This window comes from Leptonotus elevatus, chromosome 3 (genome assembly GCF_054856555.1).
Source record: "Leptonotus elevatus isolate MCC_2025b chromosome 3, RoL_Lele_1.0, whole genome shotgun sequence".
NCBI lineage: Eukaryota > Metazoa > Chordata > Actinopteri > Syngnathiformes > Syngnathidae > Leptonotus > Leptonotus elevatus.
In genome coordinates this window covers 26,262,881-26,285,140 of record NC_141241.1, presented here as the reverse complement: position 1 = coordinate 26,285,140, position 22,260 = coordinate 26,262,881, and the positions used below count along the sequence as shown (strand labels likewise).

At 48.7% G+C, this 22,260-nt stretch overlaps 32 non-coding genes across 32 annotated transcripts; all 32 read left to right on the top strand.

Moving 5' to 3' along the window:
- The first annotated feature begins 330 nt into the window (after positions 1-330).
- trnai-uau (transfer RNA isoleucine (anticodon UAU)) lies at positions 331-403 on the top strand. Its single transcript has one exon. It is a non-coding gene; the product is annotated as a tRNA-Ile (tRNA).
- A 963-nt stretch (positions 404-1,366) lies between these two features.
- trnav-cac (transfer RNA valine (anticodon CAC)) lies at positions 1,367-1,439 on the top strand. The gene has a single exon. It is a non-coding gene; the product is annotated as a tRNA-Val (tRNA).
- A 313-nt stretch (positions 1,440-1,752) lies between these two features.
- trnav-cac (transfer RNA valine (anticodon CAC)) lies at positions 1,753-1,825 on the top strand. Its single transcript has one exon. It is a non-coding gene; the product is annotated as a tRNA-Val (tRNA).
- Positions 1,826-3,562: 1,737 nt separating this feature from the next.
- Positions 3,563-3,635, top strand: trnam-cau (transfer RNA methionine (anticodon CAU)). The gene has a single exon. It is a non-coding gene; the product is annotated as a tRNA-Met (tRNA).
- Positions 3,636-3,892: 257 nt separating this feature from the next.
- Positions 3,893-3,965, top strand: trnav-cac (transfer RNA valine (anticodon CAC)). Its single transcript has one exon. It is a non-coding gene; the product is annotated as a tRNA-Val (tRNA).
- Positions 3,966-4,279: 314 nt separating this feature from the next.
- Positions 4,280-4,352, top strand: trnav-cac (transfer RNA valine (anticodon CAC)). The gene has a single exon. It is a non-coding gene; the product is annotated as a tRNA-Val (tRNA).
- A 587-nt stretch (positions 4,353-4,939) lies between these two features.
- Positions 4,940-5,012, top strand: trnav-uac (transfer RNA valine (anticodon UAC)). Its single transcript has one exon. It is a non-coding gene; the product is annotated as a tRNA-Val (tRNA).
- Positions 5,013-5,656: 644 nt separating this feature from the next.
- trnal-caa (transfer RNA leucine (anticodon CAA)) lies at positions 5,657-5,729 on the top strand. The gene has a single exon. It is a non-coding gene; the product is annotated as a tRNA-Leu (tRNA).
- A 2,056-nt stretch (positions 5,730-7,785) lies between these two features.
- Positions 7,786-7,858, top strand: trnam-cau (transfer RNA methionine (anticodon CAU)). Its single transcript has one exon. It is a non-coding gene; the product is annotated as a tRNA-Met (tRNA).
- A 257-nt stretch (positions 7,859-8,115) lies between these two features.
- On the top strand, positions 8,116-8,188 carry trnav-cac (transfer RNA valine (anticodon CAC)). Its single transcript has one exon. It is a non-coding gene; the product is annotated as a tRNA-Val (tRNA).
- A 2,442-nt stretch (positions 8,189-10,630) lies between these two features.
- On the top strand, positions 10,631-10,703 carry trnav-cac (transfer RNA valine (anticodon CAC)). The gene has a single exon. It is a non-coding gene; the product is annotated as a tRNA-Val (tRNA).
- A 314-nt stretch (positions 10,704-11,017) lies between these two features.
- trnav-uac (transfer RNA valine (anticodon UAC)) lies at positions 11,018-11,090 on the top strand. The gene has a single exon. It is a non-coding gene; the product is annotated as a tRNA-Val (tRNA).
- A 257-nt stretch (positions 11,091-11,347) lies between these two features.
- On the top strand, positions 11,348-11,420 carry trnav-uac (transfer RNA valine (anticodon UAC)). Its single transcript has one exon. It is a non-coding gene; the product is annotated as a tRNA-Val (tRNA).
- Positions 11,421-11,677: 257 nt separating this feature from the next.
- On the top strand, positions 11,678-11,750 carry trnav-uac (transfer RNA valine (anticodon UAC)). The gene has a single exon. It is a non-coding gene; the product is annotated as a tRNA-Val (tRNA).
- A 257-nt stretch (positions 11,751-12,007) lies between these two features.
- trnal-uaa (transfer RNA leucine (anticodon UAA)) lies at positions 12,008-12,080 on the top strand. The gene has a single exon. It is a non-coding gene; the product is annotated as a tRNA-Leu (tRNA).
- Positions 12,081-12,337: 257 nt separating this feature from the next.
- trnav-cac (transfer RNA valine (anticodon CAC)) lies at positions 12,338-12,410 on the top strand. Its single transcript has one exon. It is a non-coding gene; the product is annotated as a tRNA-Val (tRNA).
- A 257-nt stretch (positions 12,411-12,667) lies between these two features.
- Positions 12,668-12,740, top strand: trnav-cac (transfer RNA valine (anticodon CAC)). The gene has a single exon. It is a non-coding gene; the product is annotated as a tRNA-Val (tRNA).
- Positions 12,741-13,384: 644 nt separating this feature from the next.
- Positions 13,385-13,457, top strand: trnav-uac (transfer RNA valine (anticodon UAC)). The gene has a single exon. It is a non-coding gene; the product is annotated as a tRNA-Val (tRNA).
- Positions 13,458-14,377: 920 nt separating this feature from the next.
- Positions 14,378-14,450, top strand: trnav-cac (transfer RNA valine (anticodon CAC)). Its single transcript has one exon. It is a non-coding gene; the product is annotated as a tRNA-Val (tRNA).
- Positions 14,451-15,150: 700 nt separating this feature from the next.
- On the top strand, positions 15,151-15,223 carry trnav-uac (transfer RNA valine (anticodon UAC)). The gene has a single exon. It is a non-coding gene; the product is annotated as a tRNA-Val (tRNA).
- Positions 15,224-15,480: 257 nt separating this feature from the next.
- trnav-uac (transfer RNA valine (anticodon UAC)) lies at positions 15,481-15,553 on the top strand. Its single transcript has one exon. It is a non-coding gene; the product is annotated as a tRNA-Val (tRNA).
- A 257-nt stretch (positions 15,554-15,810) lies between these two features.
- trnav-uac (transfer RNA valine (anticodon UAC)) lies at positions 15,811-15,883 on the top strand. Its single transcript has one exon. It is a non-coding gene; the product is annotated as a tRNA-Val (tRNA).
- A 257-nt stretch (positions 15,884-16,140) lies between these two features.
- Positions 16,141-16,213, top strand: trnav-cac (transfer RNA valine (anticodon CAC)). Its single transcript has one exon. It is a non-coding gene; the product is annotated as a tRNA-Val (tRNA).
- A 257-nt stretch (positions 16,214-16,470) lies between these two features.
- trnav-cac (transfer RNA valine (anticodon CAC)) lies at positions 16,471-16,543 on the top strand. The gene has a single exon. It is a non-coding gene; the product is annotated as a tRNA-Val (tRNA).
- A 1,033-nt stretch (positions 16,544-17,576) lies between these two features.
- Positions 17,577-17,649, top strand: trnav-cac (transfer RNA valine (anticodon CAC)). The gene has a single exon. It is a non-coding gene; the product is annotated as a tRNA-Val (tRNA).
- Positions 17,650-17,907: 258 nt separating this feature from the next.
- On the top strand, positions 17,908-17,980 carry trnav-uac (transfer RNA valine (anticodon UAC)). The gene has a single exon. It is a non-coding gene; the product is annotated as a tRNA-Val (tRNA).
- A 257-nt stretch (positions 17,981-18,237) lies between these two features.
- On the top strand, positions 18,238-18,310 carry trnai-uau (transfer RNA isoleucine (anticodon UAU)). The gene has a single exon. It is a non-coding gene; the product is annotated as a tRNA-Ile (tRNA).
- Positions 18,311-19,273: 963 nt separating this feature from the next.
- On the top strand, positions 19,274-19,346 carry trnav-cac (transfer RNA valine (anticodon CAC)). Its single transcript has one exon. It is a non-coding gene; the product is annotated as a tRNA-Val (tRNA).
- A 313-nt stretch (positions 19,347-19,659) lies between these two features.
- On the top strand, positions 19,660-19,732 carry trnav-cac (transfer RNA valine (anticodon CAC)). Its single transcript has one exon. It is a non-coding gene; the product is annotated as a tRNA-Val (tRNA).
- Positions 19,733-21,469: 1,737 nt separating this feature from the next.
- Positions 21,470-21,542, top strand: trnam-cau (transfer RNA methionine (anticodon CAU)). Its single transcript has one exon. It is a non-coding gene; the product is annotated as a tRNA-Met (tRNA).
- Positions 21,543-21,799: 257 nt separating this feature from the next.
- On the top strand, positions 21,800-21,872 carry trnav-cac (transfer RNA valine (anticodon CAC)). The gene has a single exon. It is a non-coding gene; the product is annotated as a tRNA-Val (tRNA).
- Positions 21,873-22,186: 314 nt separating this feature from the next.
- On the top strand, positions 22,187-22,259 carry trnav-cac (transfer RNA valine (anticodon CAC)). The gene has a single exon. It is a non-coding gene; the product is annotated as a tRNA-Val (tRNA).
- Position 22,260: the final 1 nt, after the last annotated feature.

The following is a 22,260-nucleotide window of genomic DNA, read 5'->3' as shown; positions in this document are numbered from 1 at the left end:
TGAGACCGGGTGGAAACATGGCAATTATCTTTAATTTTGCAATGAAAATGAGCATCCAAAAGATTGTTTTCACAAACACCACCTCCGCGTCGTGTAATCGCCCCCAAGCATCCAAAAGATTGTTTTCACAAACACCACCTCCCCGTCGGGGAATCCAACCCCGGTGTTTCCCGTGACAGGGGGAGATACTTACCTCTACACTAACAAGGTTAGAAGGGCTCTACAACTCCATCCTGGTCGGGTGTAAAGGGGAACCTGTCCTCGAAAACTGGAAAAGCCAGCCAGCTAGGCTGATTTCCAGCAGTGCTAACAAGTTGAAGTTCAGAGTCTGTTTACATAGTGTAGTGGTTATCACGTTCGCTTTATACGCGAAAGGTCCCCGGCTCGAGACCGGGTGGAAACACAGCAATTTTCTTTAATTTTGCAATGAAAACTGAGCATCCAAAAGATTGTTTTCACAAACACCACCTCCGCGTCGGGGAATCAAACCCCGGTCTTTTCCGTGACAGTGGGAGATACTATCCACTACACTAACGAGGACAGAAGGCCTAAACACCTACTTCCTGGTCGGGTGTAGAGGGGAACCTGTCCTCGAAAACTGGAAAAGCCAGCCAGCTAGTTTGATTTCCGGCAGTGTTAACAAGTTGAAGCTAAGCGTCTGTTTCCATAGTGTAGTGGTTATCATGTTCGCCTCACACGCGAAAGGTCCCCGGGTGGAAATGTGGCAATTTTCTTTAATTTTGCAATGAAAACTGAGCATACAAAAGATTTGTTTTCACAAACACCACCTCCGCGTCGGGGAATCGCCCCCAAGCATCCAAAAGATTGTTTTCACAAACACCACCTCTCCGTCGGGGAATCCAACCCCGGTGTTTCCCGTGACAGGGGGAGATACTTACCTCTACACTAACAAGGATAGAAGGGCTATACAACTCCATCCTGGTCGGGTGTAAAGGGGAACCTGTCCTCGAAAACTGGAAAAGCCAGCCAGCTAGGCTGATTTCCAGCAGTGCTAACAAGTTGAAGTTCAGAGTCTGTTTCCATAGTGTAGTGGTTATCACGTTCGCTATACACGTGAAAGGTCCCCGGCTCGAGACCGGGTGGAAACACAGCAATTTCCTTTAATTTTGCAATGAAAACTGAGCATCCAAAAGACTGTTTTCACAAACACCACCTCCGCGTCGGGGAATCAAACCCCGGTCTTTTCCGTGACAGTGGGAGATACTATCCACTACACTAACGAGGACAGAAGGCCTATACACCTACTTCCTGGTCGGGTGTAGAGGGGAACCTGTCCTCGAAAACTGGAAAAGCCAGCCAGCTAGTTTGATTTCCGGCAGTGTTAACAAGTTGAAATTAAGCGTCTGTTTCCATAGTGTAGTGGTTATCACGTTCGCCTCACACGCGAAAGGTCCCCGGCTCGAGACCGGGTGGAAACATGGCAATTATCTTTAATTCTGCAATGAAAACTGAGCATCCAAAAGATTGTTTTCACAAACACCACCTCCGCGTCGTGGAATCCCCCCCAAGCATCCAAAAGATTGTTTTCACAAACACCACCTCCGCGTCGGGGAATCAAACCCCGGTCTTTCCCGTGACAGGGGGAGATACTTACCTCTACACTAACAAGGATAGAAGCGCTATACAACTCCATCCTGGTCGGGTGTAAAGGGGAACCTGTCCTCGAAAACTGGAAAAGCCAGCCAGCTAGGCTGATTTCCAGCAGTGCTAACAAGTTGAAGTTCAGAGTCTGTTTCCATAGTGTAGTGGTTATCACGTTCGCTTCACACGCGAAAGGTCCCCGGCTCGAGACCGGGTGGAAACATGGCAATTTTCTTTAATTTTGCAATGAAAACTGAGCATCCAAAAGATTTGTTTTCACAAACACCACCTCCGCGTCGGGGAATCGCCCCCAAGCATCCAAAAGATTGTTTTCACAAACACCACCTCCCCGTCGGGGAATCCAACCCCGGTGTTTCCCGTGACAGGGGGAGATACTTACCTCTACACTAACAAGGATAGAAGGGCTATACAACTCCATCCTGGTCGGGTGTAAAGGGGAACCTGTCCTCGAAAACTGGAAAAGCCAGCCAGCTAGGCTGATTTCCGGCAGTGCTAACAAGTTGCAGTTAAGCGTCTGTTTCCATAGTGTAGTGGTTATCAGGTTCGCCTCACACGCGAAAGGTCCCCGGCTCGAGACCGGGTGGAAACATGGCAATTATCTTTAATTTTGCAATGAAAACTGAGCATCCAAAAGATTGTTTTCACAAACACCACCTCCGCGTCGTGGAATCGCCCCCAAGCATCCAAAAGATTGTTTTCACAAACACCACCTCCCCGTCGGGGAATCCAACCCCGGTGTTTCCCGTGACAGGCGGAGATACTTACCTCTACACTAACAAGGATAGAAGGGCTCTACAACTCCATCCTGGTCGGGTGTAAAGGGGAACCTGTCCTCGAAAACTGGAAAAGCCAGCCAGCTAGGCTGATTTCCAGCAGTGCTAACAAGTTGAAGTTCAGAGTCTGTTTCCATAGTGTAGTGGCTATCACGCTCACCTCACACGCGAAAGGTCCCCGGCTCGAGACCGGGTGGAAACACGGGAATTTTCTTTAATTTTGCAATGAAAACTGAGCATCCAAAAGATTGTTTTCACAAAGAACACCTCCGCGTCATGGAATCGAACCCCGGTCTTCCCCGTGACAGGGGGAGATACTATCAACTACACTAACGAGGAAAGAAGGGCTGTACAACTCCCTCCTGGTCGGGTCTAAAGGGGAACCTGTCCTCGAAAACTGGAAAAGCCACCTAGCTAGGCTGATTTCCAGCAGTGCTAACAAGTTGAAATTCAGAGTCTGTTTCCATAGTGTAGTGGTTATCATGTTTGCCTCACACGCGAAAGGTCCCCGGGTGGAAATGTGGCAATTTTCTTTAATTTTGCAATGAAAACTGAGCATCCAAAAGATTTGTTTTCACAAACACCACCTCCGCGTCGTGGAATCGCCCCCAAGCATCCAAAAGATTGTTTTCACAAACACCACCTCCCCGTCGGGGAATCCAACCCCGGTGTTTCCCGTGACAGGGGGAGATACTTACCTCTACACTAACAAGGATAGAAGGGCTCTACAACTCCATCCTGGTCGGGTGTAAAGGGGAACCTGTCCTCGAAAACTGGAAAAGCCACATAGCAAGGCTGATTTCCAGCAGTGCTAACAAGTTGAAGTTCAGAGTCTGTTTCCATAGTGTAGTGGTTATCACGTTTGCCTCACGCGTGAAAGGTCCCCGGCTCGAGACCGGGTGGAAACATGGCAATTTTCTTTAATTTTGCAATGAAAACTGAGCATCCAAAAGATTTGTTTTCACAAACACCACCTCCGCGTCGGGGAATCCAACCCCGGTGTTTCCCGTGACAAGAGTAGATACTTACCTCTACACTAAAAAGGATAGAAGGGCTATACAACTCCATCCTGGTCGGGTGTAAAGGGGAACCTGTCCTCGAAAATTGGAAAAGCCAGCCAGCTAGGCTGATTTCCAGCAGTGCTAACAAGTTGAAGTTCAGAGTCTGTTTCCATAGTGTAGTGGCTATCACGTTCGCCTCATACGCGAAAGGTCCCCGGCTCGAGACCGGGTGGAAACATGGCAATTTTCTTTAATTTTGCAATGAAAACTGAGCATCCAAAAGATTAGTTTCACAAACAACACCTCCGCGTCAAGGAATCGAACCCCGGTCTTCCCCGTAACAGGGGGAGATACTATCAACTACACTAACGAGGAAAGAAGGGCTGTACAACTCCCTCCTGGTCGGGTCTAAAGGGGAACCTGTCCTCGAAAACTGGAAAAGCCACCTAGCTAGGCTGATTTCCAGCAGTGCTAACAAGTTGAAGTTCAGAGTCTGTTTCCATAGTGTAGTGGTTATCACGTTCGCCTCACACGCGAAAGGTCCCCGGCTCGAGACCGGGTGGGAACATGGCAATTTTCTTTAATTTTGCAATGAAAACTGAGCATCCAAAAGATTTGTTTTCACAAACACCACCTCCGCGTCGGGGAATCGCCCCCAAGCATCCAAAAGATTGTTTTCACAAACACCACCTCCCCGTCGGGGAATCCAACCCCGGTGTTTCCCGTGACAGGGGGAGATACTTACCTCTACACTAACAAGGATAGAAGGGCAATACAACTCCATCGTGGTCGGGTGTAAAGGGGAACCTGTCCTCGAAAACTGGAAAAGCCAGCCAGCTAGGCTGATTTCCAGCAGTGCTAACAAGTTGAAGTTAAGTGTCTGTTTCCATAGTGTAGTGGTTATCACGTTTGCCTCACACGCAAAAGGTCCCCGGCTTGAGACCGGGTGGAAACATGGCAATTATCTTTAATTTTGCAATGAAAACTGAGCATCCAAAAGATTGTTTTCACAAACACCACCTCCGCGTCGGGGAATCAAACCCCGGTCTTTTCCGTGACAGTGGGAGATACTATCCACTACACTAACGAGGACAGAAGGCCTATACACCTACTTCCTGGTCGGGTGTAGAGGGGAACCTGTCCTCGAAAACTGGAAAAGCCAGCGAGCTAGTTTGATTTCCGGCAGTGTTAACAAGTTGAAATTAAGCGTCTGTTTCCATAGTGTAGTGGTTATCACGTTCACCTTACACGCGAAAGGTCCGCGGCTTGAGACCGGGTGGAAACACGGCAATTTTCTTTAATTTTGCAATGAAAACTGAGCATTCAAAAGATTGTTTTCACAAACACCACCTCCGCGTCGGGGAATCAAACCCCGGTCTTTTCCGTGACAGTGGGAAATACTATCCACTACACTAACGAGGACAGAAGGCCTATACACCTACTTCCTGGTCGGGTGTAGAGGGGAACCTGTCCTCGAAAACTGGAAAAGCCAGCCAGCTAGTTTGATTTCCGGCAGTGTTAACAAGTTGAAATTAAGTGTCTGTTTCCATAGTGTAGTGGTTATCACGTTCACCTTACACGCGAAAGGTCCCCGGCTCGAGACCGGGTGGAAACACGGGAATTTTCTTTAATTTTGCAATGAAAACTGAGCATCCAAAAGATTGTTTTCACAAATACCACCTCCGCGTCAGGGAATCGAACCCCGGTCTTCCCCGTGACAGGGGGAGATACTATCAACTACACTAACGAGGAAAGAAGGGCCGTACAACTCCCTCCTGGTCGGGTCTAAAGGGGAACCTGTCCTCGAAAACTGGAAAAGCCACCTAGCTAGGCTGATTTCCAGCAGTGCTAACAAGTTGAAGTTCAGAGTCTGTTTTCATAGTGTAGTGGTTATCACGTTTGCCTCACACGCGAAAGGTCCCTGGCTCGAGACCGGGTGGAAACATGGCAGTTTTCTTTCATTTTGCAATGAAAACTGAGCATCCAAAAGATTTGTTTTCAGAAACACCACCTCCGCGTCGGGGAATCGCCCCCAAGCATCCAAAAGATTGTTTTCACGAACACCACCTCCCCGTCGGGGAATCCAACCCCGGTGTTTCCCGTGACAGGGGGAGATACTTACCTCTACACTAACAAGGAAAGAAGGGCTATACAACTCCATCCTGGTCGGGTGTAAAGGGGAACCTGTCCTCGAAAACTGGAAAAGCCAGCCAGCTAGGCTGATTTCCAGCAGTGCTAACAAGTTGAAGTTCAGAGTCTGTTTCCATAGTGTAGTGGCTATCACGTTCGCCTCAAACGCGAAAGGTCCCCGGCTCGAGACCGGGTGGAAACACGGGAATTTTCTTTAATTTTGCAATGAAAACTGAGCATCCAAAAGATTGTTTTCACAAACAACTCCTCCGCGTCGTGGAATCGAACCCCGGTCTTCCCCGTGTCAGGGGGAGATACTATCAACTTCACTAACGAGGAAAGAAGGGCTGTACAACTCCCTCATGGTCGGGTCTAAAGGAGAACCTGTCCTCGAAAACTGGAAAAGCCACCTAGCTAGGCTGATTTCCAGCAGTGCTAACAAGTTGAAATTCAGAGTCTGTTTCCATAGTGTAGTGGTTATCATGTTCGCCTCACACGCGAAAGGTCCCTGGGTGGAAATGTGGCAATTTTCTTTAATTTCGCAATGAAAACTGAGCATCCAAAAGATTTGTTTTCACAAACACCACCTCCGCGTCGGGGAATCGCCCCCAAGCATCCAAAAGATTGTTTTCACAAACACCACCTCCCCGTCGGGGAATCCAACCCCGGTGTTTCCCGTGACAGGGGGAGATACTTACCTCTACACTAACAAGGATAGAAGGGCTATACAACTCCATCCTGGTCGGGTGTAAAGGGGAACCTGTCCTCGAAAACTGGAAAAGCCAGCCAGCTAGGCTGATTTCCGGCAGTGCTAACAAGTTGCAGTTAAGCGTCTGTTTCCATAGTGTAGTGGTTATCAGGTTCGCCTCACACGCGAAAGGTCCCCGGCTCGAGACCGGGTGGAAACATGGCAATTATCTTTAATTTTGCAATGAAAACTGAGCATCCAAAAGATTGTTTTCACAAACACCACCTCCGCGTCGTGGAATCGCCCCCAAGCATCCAAAAGATTGTTTTCACAAACACCACCTCCCCGTCGGGGAATCCAACCCCGGTGTTTCCCGTGACAGGCGGAGATACTTACCTCTACACTAACAAGGATAGAAGGGCTCTAAAACTCCATCCTGGTCGGGTGTAAAGGGGAACCTGTCCTCGAAAACTGGAAAAGCCAGCCAGCTAGGCTGATTTCCAGCAGTGCTAACAAGTTGAAGTTCAGAGTCTGTTTCCATAGTGTAGTGGCTATCACGCTCACCTCACACGCGAAAGGTCCCCGGCTCGAGACCGGGTGGAAACACGGGAATTTTCTTTAATTTTGCAATGAAAACTGAGCATCCAAAAGATTGTTTTCACAAAGAACACCTCCGCGTCATGGAATCGAACCCCGGTCTTCCCCGTGACAGGGGGAGATACTATCAACTACACTAACGAGGAAAGAAGGGCTGTACAACTCCCTCCTGGTCGGGTCTAAAGGGGAACCTGTCCTCGAAAACTGGAAAAGCCACCTAGCTAGGCTGATTTCCAGCAGTGCTAACAAGTTGAAATTCAGAGTCTGTTTCCATAGTGTAGTGGTTATCATGTTTGCCTCACACGCGAAAGGTCCCCGGGTGGAAATGTGGCAATTTTCTTTAATTTTGCAATGAAAACTGAGCATCCAAAAGATTTGTTTTCACAAACACCACCTCCGCGTCGTGGAATCGCCCCCAAGCATCCAAAAGATTGTTTTCACAAACACCACCTCCCCGTCGGGGAATCCAACCCCGGTGTTTCCCGTGACAGGGGGAGATACTTACCTCTACACTAACAAGGATAGAAGGGCTCTACAACTCCATCCTGGTCGGGTGTAAAGGGGAACCTGTCCTCGAAAACTGGAAAAGCCACATAGCAAGGCTGATTTCCAGCAGTGCTAACAAGTTGAAGTTCAGAGTCTGTTTCCATAGTGTAGTGGTTATCACGTTTGCCTCACGCGTGAAAGGTCCCCGGCTCGAGACCGGGTGGAAACATGGCAATTTTCTTTAATTTTGCAATGAAAACTGAGCATCCAAAAGATTTGTTTTCACAAACACCACCTCCGCGTCGGGGAATCCAACCCCGGTGTTTCCCGTGACAAGAGTAGATACTTACCTCTACACTAAAAAGGATAGAAGGGCTATACAACTCCATCCTGGTCGGGTGTAAAGGGGAACCTGTCCTCGAAAACTGGAAAAGCCAGCCAGCTAGGCTGATTTCCAGCAGTGCTAACAAGTTGAAGTTCAGAGTCTGTTTCCATAGTGTAGTGGCTATCACGTTCGCCTCATACGCGAAAGGTCCCCGGCTCGAGACCGGGTGGAAACACGGCAATTTTCTTTAATTTTGCAATGAAAACTGAGCATCCAAAAGATTAGTTTCACAAACAACACCTCCGCGTCAAGGAATCGAACCCCGGTCTTCCCCGTAACAGGGGGAGATACTATCAACTACACTAACGAGGAAAGAAGGGCTGTACAACTCCCTCCTGGTCGGGTCTAAAGGGGAACCTGTCCTCGAAAACTGGAAAAGCCACCTAGCTAGGCTGATTTCCAGCAGTGCTAACAAGTTGAAGTTCAGAGTCTGTTTCCATAGTGTAGTGGTTATCACGTTCGCCTCACACGCGAAAGGTCCCCGGCTCGAGACCGGGTGGGAACATGGCAATTTTCTTTAATTTTGCAATGAAAACTGAGCATCCAAAAGATTTGTTTTCACAAACACCACCTCCGCGTCGGGGAATCGCCCCCAAGCATCCAAAAGATTGTTTTCACAAACACCACCTCCCCGTCGGGGAATCCAACCCCGGTGTTTCCCGTGACAGGGGGAGATACTTACCTCTACACTAACAAGGATAGAAGGGCTATACAACTCCATCGTGGTCGGGTGTAAAGGGGAACCTGTCCTCGAAAACTGGAAAAGCCAGCCAGCTAGGCTGATTTCCAGCAGTGCTAACAAGTTGAAGTTAAGTGTCTGTTTCCATAGTGTAGTGGTTATCACGTTTGCCTCACACGCGAAAGGTCCCTGGCTTGAGACTGGGTGGAAACATGGCAATTATCTTTAATTTTGCAATGAAAACTGAGCATCCAAAAGATTGTTTTCACAAACACCACCTCCGCGTCGTGGAATCGCCCCCAAGCATCCAAAAGATTGTTTTCACAAACACCACCTCCCCGTCGGGGAATCCAACCCCGGTGTTTCCCGTGACAGGGGGAGATACTTACCTCTACACTAACAAGGATAGAAGGGCTCTACAACTCCATCCTGGTCGGGTGTAAAGGGGAACCTGTCCTCGAAAACTGGAAAAGCCAGCCAGCTAGGCTGATTTCCAGCAGTGCTAACAAGTTGAAGTTCAGAGTCTGTTTACATAGTGTAGTGGTTATCACGTTCGCTTTATACGCAAAAGGTCCCCGGCTCGAGACCGGGTGGAAACACAGCAATTTTCTTTAATTTTGCAATGAAAACTGAGCATCCAAAAGATTGTTTTCACAAACACCACCTCCGCGTCGGGGTATCAAACCCCGGTCTTTTCCGTGACAGTGGGAGATACTATCCACTACACTAACGAGGACAGAAGGCCTATACACCTACTTCCTGGTCGGGTGTAGAGGGGAACCTGTCCTCGAAACCTGGAAAAGCCAGCCAGCTAGGCTGATTTCCAGCAGTGCTAACAAGTTGAAGTTCAGAGTCTGTTTTCATAGTGTAGTGGTTATCACGTTCGCTTTACACGCCAAAGGTCCCCGGCTCGAGACCGGATGGAAACACGGCAATTTTCTTTAATTTTGCAATGAAAACTGAGCATCCAAAAGATTGTTTTCACAAACAACACCTCCGCGTCAAGGAATCGAACCCCGGTCTTCCCCGTAACAGGGGGAGATACTATCAACTACACTAACGAGGAAAGAAGGGCTGTACAACTCCCTCCTGGTCGGGTCTAAAGGGGAACCTGTCCTCGAAAACTGGAAAAGCCAGCCAGCTAGGCTGATTTCCAGCAGTGCTAACAAGTTGAAGTTCAGAGTCTGTTTCCATAGTGTAGTGGTTATCATGTTCGCCTCACACGGGAAAGGTCCCCGGGTGGAAATGTGGCAATTTTCTTTAATTTTGCAATGAAAACTGAGCATCCAAAAGATTTGTTTTCACAAACACCACCTCCGCGTCGGGGAATCGCCCCCAAGCATCCAAAAGATTGTTTTCACAAACACCACCTCTCCGTCGGGGAATCCAACCCCGGTGTTTCCCGTGACAGGGGGAGATACTTACCTCTACACTAACAAGGATAGAAGGGCTCTACAACTCCATCCTGGTCGGGTGTAAAGGGGAACCTGTCCTCGAAAACTGGAAAAGCCAGCCAGCTAGGCTGATTTCCAGCAGTGCTAACAAGTTGAAGTTCAGAGTCTGTTTACATAGTGTAGTGGCTATCACGTTCGCCTCACACGCGAAAGGTCCCCGGCTCGAGACCGGGTGGAGACACGGGAATTTTCTTTAATTTTGCAATGAAAACTGAGCATCCAAAAGATTGTTTTCACAAAGAACACCTCCGCGTCATGGAATCGAACCCCGGTCTTAACCGTGACAGGGGGAGATACTATCAACTACACTAACGAGGAAAGAAGGGCTGTACAACTCCTTCCTGGTCGGGTCTAAAGGGGAACCTGTCCTCGAAAACTGGAAAAGCCACCTAGCTAGGCTGATTTCCAGCAGTGCTAACAAGTTGAAATTCAGAGTCTGTTTCCATAGTGTAGTGGTTATCATGTTCGCCTCACACGCGAAAGGTCCCCGGGTGGAAATGTGGCAATTTTCTTTAATTTTGCAATGAAAACTGAGCATCCAAAAGATTTGTTTTCACAAACACCACCTCCGCGTCGGGGAATCGCCCCCAAGCATCCAAAAGATTGTTTTCACAAACACCACCTCCCCGTCGGGGAATCCAACCCCGGTGTTTCCCGTGACAGGGGGAGATACTTACCTCTACACTAACAAGGAAAGAAGGGCTATACAACTCCATCCTGGTCGGGTGTAAAGGGGAACCTGTCCTCGAAAACTGGAAAAGCCAGCCAGCTAGGCTGATTTCCAGCAGTGCTAACAAGTTGAACTTAAGCGTCTGTTTCCATAGTGTAGTGGTTATCACGTTTGCCTCACACGCGAAAGGTCCCCGGCTCGAGACCGGGTGGAAACATGGCATTTTTCTTTAATTTTGCAATGAATACTGAGCATCCAAAAGATTTGTTTTCACAAACACCACCTCCGCGTCGGGGAATCGCCCCCAAGCATCCAAAAGATTGTTTTCACAAACACCACCTCCCCGTCGGGGAATCCAACCCCGGTGTTTCCCGTGACAGGGGGAGAAACTTACCTCTACACTAACAAAGATAGAAGGGCTCTACAACTCCATCCTGGTCGGGTGTAAAGGGGAACCTGTCCTCGAAAACTGGAAAAGCCAGCCAGCTAGGCTGATTTCCAGCAGTGCTAACAAGTTGAAGTTCAGAGTCTGTTTCCATAGTGTAGTGGTTATCACGTTCGCTTTACACGCGAAAGGTCCCTGGCTCGAGACCGGGTGGAAGCATGGCAATTTTCTTTAATTTTGCAATGAAAACTGAGCATCCAAAAGATTGTTTTCACAAACACCACCGCCGCGTCGGGGAATCAAACCCCGGTCTTTTCCGTGACAGTGGGAGATACTATCCACTACACTAACGAGGACAGAAGGCCTATACACCTACCTCCTGGTCGGGTGTAGAAGGGAACCTGTCCTCGAAAACTGGAAAAGCCAGCCAGCTAGTTTGATTTCCGGCAGTGTTAACAAGTTGAAATTAAGCGTTTGTTTCCATAGTGTAGTGGTTATCACGTTCACCTTACACGCGAAAGGTCCCCGGCTCGAGACCGGGTGGAAACACGGCAATTTTCTTTAATTTTGCAATGAAAACTGAGCATCCAAAAGATTGTTTTCACTAACACCACCTCCGCGTCGGGGAATCAAACCCCGGTCTTTTCCGTGACAGTGGGAGATACTATACACTACACTAACGAGGACAGAAGGCCTATACACCTACTTCCTGGTCGGGTGTAGAGGGGAACCTGTCCTCGAAAACTGGAAAAGCCAGCCAGCTAGTTTGATTTCCGGCAGTGTTAACAAGTTGAAGCTAAGCGTCTGTTTCTATAGTGTAGTGGTTATCACGTTCACCTTACACGCGAAAGGTCCCCGGCTCGAGACCGGGTGGGAACACGGGAATTTTCTTTAATTTTGCAATGAAAACTGAGCATCCAAAAGATTGTTTTCACAAACACCACCTCCGCGTCCGGGAATCAAACCCCGGTCTTTTCCGTGACAGTGGGAGATACTATCCACTACACTAACGAGGACAGAAGGCCTATACACCTACTTCCTGGTCGGGTGTAGAGGGGAACCTGTCCTCGAAAACTGGAAAAGCCAGCCAGCTAGTTTGATTTCCGGCAGTGTTAACAAGTTGAAGCTAAGCGTCTGTTTCCATAGTGTAGTGGTTATCACGTTCACCTTAACCGCGAAAGGTCCCCGGCTCGAGACCGGGTGGAAACACGGGAATTTGCTTTAATTTTGCAATGAAAACTGAGCATCCAAAAGATTGTTTTCACAAATACCACCTCCGCGTCAGGGAATCGAACCCCGGTCTTCCCCGTGACAGGGGGAGATACTATCAACTACACTAACGAGGAAAGAAGGGCCGTACAACTCCCTCCTGGTCGGGTCTAAAGGGGAACCTGTCCTCGAAAACTGGAAAAGCCACTTAGCTAGGCTGATTTCCAGCAGTGCTAACAAGTTGAAGTTCAGAATCTGTTTCCATAGTGTAGTGGCTATCACGTTCGCCTCACACGCGAAAGGTTCCCGGCTCGAGACCGGGTGGAAACACGGGAATTTTCTTTAATTTTGCAATGAAAACTGAGCATCCAAAAGATTGTTTTCACAAAGAACACCTCCACTTCATGGAATCGAACCCCGGTCTTCCCCGTGACAGGGGGAGATACTATCAACTACACTAACGAGGAAAGAAGGGCTGTACAACTCCCTCCTGGTCGGGTCTAAAGGGGAACCTGTCCTCGAAAACTGGAAAAGCCACCTAGCTAGGCTGATTTCCAGCAGTGCTAACAAGTTGAAGTTCAGAGTCTGTTTCCATAGTGTAGTGGTTATCACGTTCGCCTCACACGCGAAAGGTCCCCGGCTCGAGACCGGGTGGAAACATGGCAATTTTCTTTAATTTTGCAATGAAAACCGAGCATCCAAAAGATTTGTTTTCACAAACACCACCTCCGCGTCGGGGAATCGCCCCCAAGCATCCAAAAGATTGTTTTCACAAACACCACCTCCCCGTCGGGGAATCCAACCCCGGTGTTTCCCGTGACAGGGGGAGATACTTACCTCTACACTAACATGGCTAGAAGGGCTATACAATTCCATCCTGGTCGGGTGTAAAGGGGAACCTGTCCTCGAAAACTGGAAAAGCCAGCCAGCTAGGCTGATTTCCGGCAGTGCTAACAAGTTGAAGTTCAGAGTCTGTTTCCATAGTGTAGTGGCTATCACGTTAGCCTCACACGCGAAAGGTCCCCGGCTCGAGACCGGGTGGAGACAAGGGAATTTTCTTTAATTTTGCAATGAAAACTGAGCATCCAAAAGATTGTTTTCACAAAGAACACCTCCGCGTCATGGAATCGAACCCCGGTCTTAACCGTGACAGGGGGAGATACTATCAACTACACTAACGAGGAAAGAAGGGCTGTACAACTCCCTCCTGGTCGGGTCTAAAGGGGAACCTGTCCTCGAAAACTGGAAAAGCCAGCCAGCTAGGCTGATTTCCAGCAGTGCTAACAAGTTGAAGTTCAGAGTCTGTTTCCATAGTGTAGTGGTTATCACGTTCGCTTTACACGCGAAAGGTCCCTGGCTCGAGACCGGGTGGAAACACGGCAATTTTCTTTAATTTTGCAATGAAAACTGAGCATCCAAAAGATTGTTTTCACAAACACCACCTCCGCGTCGCGGAATCAAACCCCGGTCTTTTCCGTGACAGTGGGAGATACTATCCACTACACTAACGAGGACAGAAGGCCTATACACCTACTTCCTGGTCGGGTGTAGAGGGGAACCTGTCCTCGAAAACTGGAAAAGCCAGCCAGCTAGTTTGATTTCCGGCAGTGTTAACAAGTTGAAGCTAAGCGTCTGTTTCCATAGTGTAGTGGTTGTCACGTTCACCTTACACGCGAAAGGTCCCCGGCTCGAGACCGGGTAGAAACACGGGAATTTTCTTTAATTTTTTAATGAAAACTGAGCATCCAAAAGATTGTTTTCACAAATACCACCTCCGCGTCAGGGAATCGAACCCCGGTCTTCCCCGTGACAGGGGGAGATACTATCAACTACACTAACGAGGAAAGAAGGGCCGTACAACTCCCTCCTGGTCGTCGGGTCTAAAGGGGAACCTGTCCTCGAAAATTGGAAAAGCCACTTAGCTAGACTGATTTCCAGCAGTGCTAACAAGTTGAAGTTCAGAGTCTGTTTCCATAGTGTAGTGGCTATCACGTTTGCCTCACACGCGAAAGGTCCCCGGCTCGAGACCGGGTGGAAACACGGGAATTTTCTTTAATTTTGCAATGAAAACTGAGCATCCAAAAGATTGTTTTCACAAAGAACACCTCCGCGTCATGGAATCGAACCCCGGTCTTCCCCGTGACAGGGGGAGACACTATCAACTACACTAACGAGGAAAGAAGGGCTGTACAACTCCTTCCTGGTCGGGTCTAAAGGGGAACCTGTCCTCGAAAACTGGAAAAGCCACCTAGCTAGGCTGATTTCCAGCAGTGCTAACAAGTTGAAGTTCAGAGTCTGTTTCCATAGTGTAGTGGTTATCACGTTCGCCTCACACGCGAAAGGTCCCCGGCTCGAGACCGGGTGGAAACATGGCAATTTTCTTTAATTTTGCAATGAAAACTGAGCATCCAAAAGATTTGTTTTCACAAACACCACCTCCGCGTCGGGGAATCGCCCCCAAGCATCTAAAAGATTGTTTTCACAAACACCACCTCCCCGTCGGGGAATCCAACCCCGGTGTTTCCCGTGACAGGGGGAGATACTTACCTCTACACTAACATGGATAGAAGGGCTATACAATTCCATCCTGGTCGGGTGTAAAGGGGAACCTGTCCTCGAAAACTGGAAAAGCCAGCCAGCTAGGCTGATTTCCAGCAGTGCTAACAAGTTGAAGTTCAGAGTCTGTTTCCATAGTGTAGTGGCTATCACGTTAGCCTCACACGCGAAAGGTCCCCGGCTCGAGACCGGGTGGAGACACGGGAATTTTCTTTAATTTTGCAATGAAAACTGAGCATCCAAAAGATTGTTTTCACAAACACCACCTCCGCGTCGTGGAATCGCCCCCAAGCATCCAAAAGATTGTTTTCACAAACACCACCTCCCCGTCGCGGAATCCAACCCCGGTGTTTCCCGTGACAGGGGGAGAAACTTACCTCTACACTAACAAGGATAGAAGGGCTCTACAACTCCATCCTGGTCGGGTGTAAAGGGGAACCTGTCCTCGAAAACTGGAAAAGCCAGCCAGCTAGGCTGATTTCCAGCAGTGCTAACAAGTTGAAGTTCAGAGTCTGTTTCCATAGTGTAGTGGTTATCACGTTCGCTTTACACGTGAAAGGTCCCTGGCTCGAGACCGGGTGGAAACACGGCAATTTTCTTTAATTTTGCAATGAAAACTGAGCATCCAAAAGATTGTTTTCACAAACACCACCGCCGCGTCGGGGAATCAAACCCCGGTCTTTTCCGTGACAGTGGGAGATACTATCCACTACACTAACGAGGACAGAAGGCCTATACACCTACTTCCTGGTCGGGTGTAGAAGGGAACCTGTCCTCGAAAACTGGAAAAGCCAGCCAGCTAGTTTGATTTCCGGCAGTGTTAACAAGTTGAAATTAAGCGTTTGTTTCCATAGTGTAGTGGTTATCACGTTCACCTTACACGCGAAAGGTCCCCGGCTCGAGACCGGGTGGAAACACGGCAATTTTCTTTAATTTTGCAATGAAAACTGAGCATCCAAAAGATTGTTTTCACAAACTCCACCTCCGCGTCGGGGAATTAAACCCCGGTCTTTTCCGTGACAGTGGGAGATACTATCCACTACACTAACGAGGACAGAAGGCCTATACACCTACTTCCTGGTCGGGTGTAGAGGGGAACCTGTCCTCGAAAACTGGAAAAGCCAGCCAGCTAGTTTGATTTCCGGCAGTGTTAACAAGTTGAAGCTAAGCGTCTGTTTCCATAGTGTAGTGGTTATCACGTTCACCTTACACGCGAAAGGTTCCCGGCTCGAGACCGGGTGGAAATACGGGAATTTTCTTTAATTTTGCAATGAAAACTGAGCATCCAAAAGATTGTTTTCACAAATACCACCTCCGCATCAGGGAATCGAACCCCGGTCTTCCCCGTGACAGGGGGAGATACTATCAACTACACTAACGAGGAAAGAAGGGCCGTACAACTCCCTCCTGGTCGGGTCTAAAGGGGAACCTGTCCTCGAAAACTGGAAAAGCCACTTAGCTAGGCTGATTTCCAGCAGTGCTAACAAGTTGAAGTTCAGAGTCTGTTTCCATAGTGTAGTGGCTATCACGTTCGCCTCACACGCGAAAGGTCCCCGGCTCGAGACCGGGTGGAAACACGGGAATTTTCTTTAATTTTGCAATGAAAACTGAGCATCCAAAAGATTGTTTTCACAAAGAACACCTCCGCGTCATGGAATCGAACCCCGGTCTTCCCCGTGACAGGGGGAGACACTATCAACTACACTAACGAGGAAAGAAGGGCTGTACAACTCCCTCCTGGTCGGGTCTAAAGGGGAACCTGTCCTCGAAAACTGGAAAAGCCACCTAGCTAGGCTGATTTCCAGCAGTGCTAACAAGTTGAAGTTCAGAGTCTGTTTCCATAGTGTAGTGGTTATCACGTTCGCCTCACACGCGAAAGGTCCCCGGCTCGAGACCGGGTGGAAACATGGCAATTTTCTTTTAATTTTGCAATGAAAACTGAGCATCCAAAAGATTTGTTTTCACAAACACCACCTCCGCGTCGGGGAATCGCCCCCAAGCATCCAAAAGATTGTTTTCACAAACACCACCTCCCCGTCGGGGAATCCAACCCCGGTGTTTCCCGTGACAGGGGGAGATACTTACCTCTACACTAACAAGGATAGAAGGGCTATACAACTCCATCCTGGTCGGGTGTAAAGGGGAACCTGTCCTCGAAAACTGGAAAAGCCAGCCAGCTAGGCTGATTTCCAGCAGTGCTAACAAGTTGAAGTTCAGAGTCTGTTTCCATAGTGTAGTGGCTATCACGTTCGCCTCACACGCTAAAGGTCCCCGGCTCGAGACCGGGTGGAAACACGGGAATTTTCTTTAATTTTGCAATGAAAACTGAGCATCCAAAAGATTGTTTTCACAAAGAACACCTCCGCATCATGGAATCGAACCCCGGTCTTCCCCGTGACAGGGGGAGATGCTATCAACTACACTAACGAGGAAAGAAGGGCTGTACAACTCCCTCCTGGTCGGGTCTAAAGGGGAACCTGTCCTCGAAAACTGGAAAAGCCACCTAGCTAGGCTGATTTCCAGCAGTGCTAACAAGTTGAAGTTCAGAGTCTGTTTCCATAGTGTAGTGGTTATCACGTTCGCCTCACACGCGTAAGGTCCCCGGCTCGAGACCGGGTGGAAAACATGGCAATTTTCTTTAATTTTGCAATGAAAACTGAGCATCCAAAAGATTTGTTTTCACAAACACCACCTCCGCGTCGGGGAATCGCCCCCAAGCATCCAAAAGATTGTTTTCACAAACACCACCTCCCCGTCGGGGAATCCAACCCCGGTGTTTCCCGTGACAGGGGGAGATACTTACCTCTACACTAACAAGGATAGAAGGGCTATACAACTCCATCCTGGTCGGGTGTAAAGGGGAACCTGTCCTCGAAAACTGGAAAAGCCAGCCAGCTAGGCTGATTTCCGGCAGTGCTAACAAGTTGTAGTTAAGCGTCTGTTTCCATAGTGTAGTGGTTATCACTTTTGCCTCACACGCGAAAGGTCCCCGGCTCGAGACCGGGTGGAAACATGGCAATTTTCTTTAATTTTGCAATGAAAACTGAGCATCCAAAAGATTTGTTTTCACAAACACCACCTCCGCGTCGGGGAATCAAACCCCGGTCTTTTCCGTGACAGTGGGAGATACTATCCACTACACTAACGAGGACAGAAGGCCTATACACCTACTTCCTGGTCGGGTGTAGATGGGAACCTGTCCTCGAAAACTGGAAAAGCCAGCCAGCTAGTTTGATTTCCGGCAGTGTTAACAAGTTGAAGCTAAGCGTCTGTTTCCATAGTGTAGTGGTTATCACGTTCACCTTACACGCGAAAGGTCCCCGGCTCGAGACCGGGTGGAAACACGGGAATTTTCTTTAATTTTGCAATGAAAACTGAGCATCCAAAAGATTGTTTTCACAAATACCACCTCCGCGTCAGGGAATCGAACCCCGGTCTTCCCCGTGACAGGGGGAGATACTATCAACTACACTAACGATGAAAGAAGGGCCGTACAACTCCCTCCTGGTCGGGTCTAAAGGGGAACCTGTCCTCGAAAACTGGAAAAGCCAGCCAGCTAGGCTGATTTCCAGCAGTGCTAACAAGTTGAAGTTCAGAGTCTGTTTACATAGTGTAGTGGTTATCACGTTCGCTTTATACGCGAAAGGTCCCCGGCTCGAGACCGGGTGGAAACACAGCAATTTTCTTTAATTTTGCAATGAAAACTGAGCATCCAAAAGATTGTTTTCACAAACACCATCTCCGCGTCGGGGAATCAAACCCCGGTCTTTTCCGTGACAGTGGGAGATACTATCCACTACACTAACGAGGACAGAAGGCCTAAACACCTACTTCCTGGTCGGGTGTAGAGGGGAACCTGTCCTCGAAAACTGGAAAAGCCAGCCAGCTAGTTTGATTTCCGGCAGTGTTAACAAGTTGAAGCTAAGCGTCTGTTTCCATAGTGTAGTGGTTATCATGTTCGCCTCACACGCGAAAGGTCCCCGGGTGGAAATGTGGCAATTTTCTTTAATTTTGCAATGAAAACTGAGCATACAAAAGATTTGTTTTCACAAACACCACCTCCGCGTCGGGGAATCGCCCCCAAGCATCCAAAAGATTGTTTTCACAAACACCACCTCTCCGTCGGGGAATCCAACCCCGGTGTTTCCCGTGACAGGGGGAGATACTTACCTCTACACTAACAAGGATAGAAGGGCTATACAACTCCATCCTGGTCGGGTGTAAAGGGGAACCTGTCCTCGAAAACTGGAAAAGCCAGCCAGCTAGGCTGATTTCCAGCAGTGCTAACAAGTTGAAGTTCAGAGTCTGTTTCCATAGTGTAGTGGTTATCACGTTCGCTATACACGTGAAAGGTCCCCGGCTCGAGACCGGGTGGAAACACAGCAATTTTCTTTAATTTTGCAATGAAAACTGAGCATCCAAAAGACTGTTTTCACAAACACCACCTCCGCGTCGGGGAATCAAACCCCGGTCTTTTCCGTGACAGTGGGAGATACTATCCACTACACTAACGAGGACAGAAGGCCTATACACCTACTTCCTGGTCGGGTGTAGAGGGGAACCTGTCCTCGAAAACTGGAAAAGCCAGCCAGCTAGTTTGATTTCCGGCAGTGTTAACAAGTTGAAATTAAGCGTCTGTTTCCATAGTGTAGTGGTTATCACGTTCGCCTCACACGCGAAAGGTCCCCGGCTCGAGACCGGGTGGAAACATGGCAATTATCTTTAATTCTGCAATGAAAACTGAGCATCCAAAAGATTGTTTTCACAAACACCACCTCCGCGTCGTGGAATCCCCCCCAAGCATCCAAAAGATTGTTTTCACAAACACCACCTCCGCGTCGGGGAATCAAACCCCGGTCTTTCCCGTGACAGGGGGAGATACTTACCTCTACACTAACAAGGATAGAAGCGCTATACAACTCCATCCTGGTCGGGTGTAAAGGGGAACCTGTCCTCGAAAACTGGAAAAGCCAGCCAGCTAGGCTGATTTCCAGCAGTGCTAACAAGTTGAAGTTCAGAGTCTGTTTCCATAGTGTAGTGGTTATCACGTTCGCTTCACACGCGAAAGGTCCCCGGCTCGAGACCGGGTGGAAACATGGCAATTTTCTTTAATTTTGCAATGAAAACTGAGCATCCAAAAGATTTGTTTTCACAAACACCACCTCCGCGTCGGGGAATCGCCCCCAAGCATCCAAAAGATTGTTTTCACAAACACCACCTCCCCGTCGGGGAATCCAACCCCGGTGTTTCCCGTGACAGGGGGAGATACTTACCTCTACACTAACAAGGATAGAAGGGCTATACAACTCCATCCTGGTCGGGTGTAAAGGGGAACCTGTCCTCGAAAACTGGAAAAGCCAGCCAGCTAGGCTGATTTCCGGCAGTGCTAACAAGTTGCAGTTAAGCGTCTGTTTCCATAGTGTAGTGGTTATCAGGTTCGCCTCACACGCGAAAGGTCCCCGGCTCGAGACCGGGTGGAAACGTGGCAATTATCTTTAATTTTGCAATGAAAACTGAGCATCCAAAAGATTGTTTTCACAAACACCACCTCCGCGTCGTGGAATCGCCCCCAAGCATCCAAAAGATTGTTTTCACAAACACCACCTCCCCGTCGGGGAATCCAACCCCGGTGTTTCCCGTGACAGGCGGAGATACTTACCTCTACACTAACAAGGATAGAAGGGCTCTACAACTCCATCCTGGTCGGGTGTAAAGGGGAACCTGTCCTCGAAAACTGGAAAAGCCAGCCAGCTAGGCTGATTTCCAGCAGTGCTAACAAGTTGAAGTTCAGAGTCTGTTTCCATAGTGTAGTGGCTATCACGCTCACCTCACACGCGAAAGGTCCCCGGCTCGAGACCGGGTGGAAACACGGGAATTTTCTTTAATTTTGCAATGAAAACTGAGCATCCAAAAGATTGTTTTCACAAAGAACACCTCCGCGTCATGGAATCGAACCCCGGTCTTCCCCGTGACAGGGGGAGATACTATCAACTACACTAACGAGGAAAGAAGGGCTGTACAACTCCCTCCTGGTCGGGTCTAAAGGGGAACCTGTCCTCGAAAACTGGAAAAGCCACCTAGCTAGGCTGATTTCCAGCAGTGCTAACAAGTTGAAATTCAGAGTCTGTTTCCATAGTGTAGTGGTTATCATGTTTGCCTCACACGCGAAAGGTCCCCGGGTGGAAATGTGGCAATTTTCTTTAATTTTGCAATGAAAACTGAGCATCCAAAAGATTTGTTTTCACAAACACCACCTCCGCGTCGTGGAATCGCCCCCAAGCATCCAAAAGATTGTTTTCACAAACACCACCTCCCCGTCGGGGAATCCAACCCCGGTGTTTCCCGTGACAGGGGGAGATACTTACCTCTACACTAACAAGGATAGAAGGGCTCTACAACTCCATCCTGGTCGGTTGTAAAGGGGAACCTGTCCTCGAAAACTGGAAAAGCCACATAGCAAGGCTGATTTCCAGCAGTGCTAACAAGTTGAAGTTCAGAGTCTGTTTCCATAGTGTAGTGGTTATCACGTTTGCCTCACGCGTGAAAGGTCCCCGGCTCGAGACCGGGTGGAAACATGGCAATTTTCTTTAATTTTGCAATGAAAACTGAGCATCCAAAAGATTTGTTTTCACAAACACCACCTCCGCGTCGGGGAATCCAACCCCGGTGTTTCCCGTGACAAGAGTAGATACTTACCTCTACACTAAAAAGGATAGAAGGGCTATACAACTCCATCCTGGTCGGGTGTAAAGGGGAACCTGTCCTCGAAAATTGGAAAAGCCAGCCAGCTAGGCTGATTTCCAGCAGTGCTAACAAGTTGAAGTTCAGAGTCTGTTTCCATAGTGTAGTGGCTATCACGTTCGCCTCATACGCGAAAGGTCCCCGGCTCGAGACCGGGTGGAAACACGGCAATTTTCTTTAATTTTGCAATGAAAACTGAGCATCCAAAAGATTAGTTTCACAAACAACACCTCCGCGTCAAGGAATCGAACCCCGGTCTTCCCCGTAACAGGGGGAGATACTATCAACTACACTAACGAGGAAAGAAGGGCTGTACAACTCCCTCCTGGTCGGGTCTAAAGGGGAACCTGTCCTCGAAAACTGGAAAAGCCACCTAGCTAGGCTGATTTCCAGCAGTGCTAACAAGTTGAAGTTCAGAGTCTGTTTCCATAGTGTAGTGGTTATCACGTTCGCCTCACACGCGAAAGGTCCCCGGCTCGAGACCGGGTGGGAACATGGCAATTTTCTTTAATTTTGCAATGAAAACTGAGCATCCAAAAGATTTGTTTTCACAAACACCACCTCCGCGTCGGGGAATCGCCCCCAAGCATCCAAAAGATTGTTTTCACAAACACCACCTCCCCGTCGGGGAATCCAACCCCGGTGTTTCCCGTGACAGGGGGAGATACTTACCTCTACACTAACAAGGATAGAAGGGCTATACAACTCCATCGTGGTCGGGTGTAAAGGGGAACCTGTCCTCGAAAACTGGAAAAGCCAGCCAGCTAGGCTGATTTCCAGCAGTGCTAACAAGTTGAAGTTAAGTGTCTGTTTCCATAGTGTAGTGGTTATCACGTTTGCCTCACACGCAAAAGGTCCCCGGCTTGAGACCGGGTGGAAACAT